Raw genomic sequence first — 4,374 nt, 5'->3', positions numbered from 1 at the left:
GAAGATTGTATCACTGCATGGTACCAGGAAGGACTGATCTAGAACGTAGAGACATTGTAGAACCAGTAGAACCGTGGAAACTAGAGAAGACAGCACCACCTGGTGGAGACTTTTAGACCGGAAATCAGGATCCAGGGACGAACGACACAAAACTTACATTTACATTTTACATCTTCACAATTGTTGACATCATTTTGTAATATCAGAGATATTTTTTTCTTATGTTTTAGATGTCAGTCAACCTCTTCTCTCCTTGTAGTGATCATAGAAATATAATTTCAATTGCTTACGCTACTGTTCTCACGAACACAGACCAGTACACATTTGAGTAGGGTTAGAGTAGAGACCGTTGATTTTGTAGGTGTGCACGGGGAGGACACACAGCGTAAGGCCGATGAGGACATCTAGTGGCTTTTTGAGGGTATTACACCTGATCTGAGATTACACACACATGTGGCAAGTGGCAAGTGGCAAGTGGCAACTGACGGTAGATGGCTACACTACACAAACGTTATACATTCAAACATCAACTCATGCACACAGTCACACACGTTGCGTAAGTCACACGCATACGTGTCCCTAGTAGGAACTGACAGTAATTGTTGCGACAAATCAATTGTTATACCTTGCCTTCGTCTAACCTCTATAATACATAATCTAATATCCATTTAAAGGGGTTGGCCCATTTCAGTTGTTCCCTTCTGTGGATATTAAAATGAACACTGGCACGGTCTTTTCTTTTTACAGAACAACATTACACATTGTCATGAACATTTTCTGAACATGTAGGCCTAGAAAAAGCATATGATAATATGCAAACAATATATATAACAAATATAACAAATTAACGTCATAACCGATTTCGCCTCCCCCCGTGTGACTTTCTCGGTGGGATAGTTAACAGCGGGGGGGCTGGAGAGGGGGGCTGGAGGGGGGGGGGGGGTGGAGAGGGGGGCTGGAGAGGGGGGGCTGGAGAGGGGGGCTGGAGAGGGGGGTGTGTAACCAGACCCCCCATCCCATCCCATCCCAGGCGCGCATCTTCTCGCGTCAGCCTCCCAGCCTCCCTTACGCAGTAGTAACGGTAACGGACTATTCACGTTTTCCTCTTATTATCGGTCTCTTTGAAAATGGAATAATGGCAGGATGATCTAAAAACACGGGTTTCACCGCAAGGTTACACCCTTACATTGAAGGGATATATGGATTGGACCTCATCGCCAGAACAGACCTGGAGCAAGTCTGAAAGGTATTCGGCTCTAATTGTGGAATGAATAACGGAGCTTGAGCGATCGCTGTAAAGAAAAATTATGATTATCTTATGTATTGGGACGTTATGGGAATGACATATTGATATATTTGGGTGGTGGTTTGATTTCATTGTGTTAATGTTTTTAACGAGGAAAATGAGATATGTGCTGAAATGTGCGCTATTTTCCATAGCTCTTTACCCAAATACACTGGACGTGCGAGGCCTGTCTTATTGCACACACAACCGCGGCCGGTGGCACAGATTTTCTGCATCTTCATCAATTCGGTAAAAACCGATTTACGCAATTAAGGCGTATTGCGCTTATTAATGAGCCTGACACATTAAGGACATTGACGTCAATGTGCATAGACGCGAGACTATTGTCACTGTCATATGCATCAAAATCATATTTTCCCAAACACACATTTTTGTTTATGACCTATTATGTAATCATGCTATTGAATGATTAATTCATGAACATCTGAGAGGGTGCGGAGTTGGATATTTCTGGACCTGGATAAAGTGCCACATGTTTGGTGATGGACAGATGGCTGAGATGGGCCCTCAAATCACCTGTCAACTGTCATATTTGGGGGTAGCTACCTGCCCTTTTCCACTAGTCTGAGTTCCTTGGTAGATATATAGCCCTATCCATCCTCAAGATCAGTATGGGACATCAGTGGCGATTTGGTGGAGGCTTTCGTTTTGTGATGAATGATGAATGAATGAATGAATGAACGGTCTTTATTGTCATTGATATAGTACAGGTACCATACAACGAAATTTGGGAGGGGGGGCTCCCCTTGTGCTAGGAAAAAAAGACTAAAAACAAGGAGGGAAAAGAGCTGGTTTACATAAATAAAGGCTATATACACTATCCACTATACTATACTATACAAATAAAACACTGTGCTCTACTCTATGCTATGCTATACATATCCTAACATTTCCTATCTCTGAACCTTATGTACCCGAGGGTTGTCATATTGCACTGATGATAGTAGCTGCAGAGAGACGTTATAAACTCCTAATAATAAGAGACACAGTATCATTAGTCATGTACTGTCACGTGACACACATTCCGTATAGGCCACCCGCTCCATTAGCTTGATTGGCTGATATAGGCTATTCTATAAAGCATGAATGGGTCGAAATAACGGATGTGTCCTAGATACACACAGAGTAGATGTGAAACAGTACAGATGTGATATTCACCCACACGGGAAGACAAGTGTTTACCCTCCAGCAGCAGCTGTCCAAACCAACACACTCAGGTTGTTTTGTTCCCCAACAACTGATTCAGGAACAGACCCTAATACTCAATAAAGCACTAACCTCACAGATACAGGAAAGAGAAAGGCTTAAAGCCCCCCAATAGACATAATAATAATAATAATAATAATAATAATAATAATAATAATAATAATAATAATATATTAGACGTAGAGCTTTTCTAGACACTCAAAGACGCTTTACAAACTGAAAAGATCGAGTAGTAATAATAAAAAGCAACAAAACAATAAATAAAAGAAAGTATAGGGGCCTAATGAAGGTAGTGCTGGGGACACATGGGAAGGGGAGGGGGAGAGGGTTAACTGGTGAAGGCGAGCTTGAAGAGGTGGGTTTTGAGGGCCTGTTTAAATGTTGGGAGGGTGTTGGGACATGAAGGGCCCTAGTGAAAGACAAAAGTTACAGTAACCCCTCCCCCCACCCCCACAATACCCCCTCCACACACACCCACACACACCCACACACACACACACACACACACACACACACACACACACACACACACACACACTGAGGTCTCTTCTTAAGCTGCTAACTTCTAAATGAGGGATATCCTACTCTGATTAACTGACACCAAAGGGAGGGAACTATCTAACTAATCGTATCCAACACCTCTTCTTCTTGAGATATAACTGAAGAAATGTTCTGAAATAATGAGAAACTGAGATGAGCCGTGAACAATTGTGTGACAGATTTATTTATTTTATTCCTTATACAGTACCGGTCAACAGTTTGGACACACTCCCCCCATTTCAGTTCAATTGAATATTAAAGTGTGTCCAAACTTTTGACTGGTGGTACTGTTATAAGGAATGTCATTGTTTGGTACCTGTACTGTAGCAATGACAATAAAGTCCTGTATAAAGTAAAGTACAATAAAGTACTGTAGCAATGACAATAAAGTCCATTCATTCAAAATGAACACATCAGTTAAAAAAAAAAGATCTGTCAGACAATCTTTCACAACTCATCTCAGTTTAATTATTTCAATAATGACTCCTGATTTGTGAGAATTTCTTCAGTTCTTTATCTCTCGAGAAGAAGAGGTTGTTGGATACAATTAGTTCCCCCCTGTTGGTGTCAGCTAATCAGAGTAGGATATCCCTCATTTAGAAGTTAGCAGCTTTAGAAGACACCCCGGGGGGGGGGGGCTGCCGTGGGGGTGGGGGGAGGAGTTACTGTAACTTTAGTCTTTCACTAAAGCCCTTCATGTATATTGGGGGCTTTAAGCCTTTCTCTTTCTCTTTCTTTAGTGTGTGTGTGTGTGTGTGTGTGTGTGTGTGTGTGTGTAACACAACCACCGTAAACTTAAAGACTGTAAATAAGTATCCATCTAGCACTATTTGCACCATGCTGATCGTTGCACATAATGTTTACACAGTTCTCACACAAACTGCAATGTCCACACTTTTCTGTTATCTTTATTTACCTGTATACTGTATACACATATACACAGCCCTGTTTACACATTTCTTTATTCTCTAGTATGTCTTTAATTGGACGTACATTACTTTTATGTTCTTTTAAGTTTTTTTTTATTCTCACAGTTTCTTTGGCAATGTAAACGTTGTAAATGTTTCCCATGCCAATAAGCGCTTTAAATTGAAACATGTCATTGCCTTGATGCTTGAGTGTGCTTGAGGTTAGCTGATACACTCAGAGCAGCTGTGTGTTGTTAGTTTGGGGACGGGGACGTGGATATAGCACAGAGTTGTGAAGCCCCGTGATTGGATTGAACTCTGACCCCTGCCTGACTGCTGCCCTACCCCCAGCCTCCCCCCTCTGTACCCTCCTAACCCTGGCACCCCTACTGTGACCCCCCCCCCCCCCACACA

The 4,374-nt window shown here is 42.0% G+C and overlaps 1 protein-coding gene across 1 annotated transcript in view; it reads left to right on the top strand.

Annotated features, from left to right (window-relative positions):
- LOC308171657 (myomegalin) overlaps positions 1–4,374 on the top strand; it is a gene marked incomplete at both ends in the record, with an annotated part of 29,254 nt that overhangs the window by 1,171 nt on the left and 23,709 nt on the right. The gene's annotated exons all lie outside the window — the stretch shown is intronic.

This window comes from Nansenia antarctica, assembly GCF_963989245.1.
Source record: "Nansenia antarctica genome assembly, chromosome: 16".
NCBI lineage: Eukaryota > Metazoa > Chordata > Actinopteri > Argentiniformes > Microstomatidae > Nansenia > Nansenia antarctica.
Note: the sequence above shows the minus strand (reverse complement) of the source record. Positions and strands in the feature narration are given on the sequence as shown.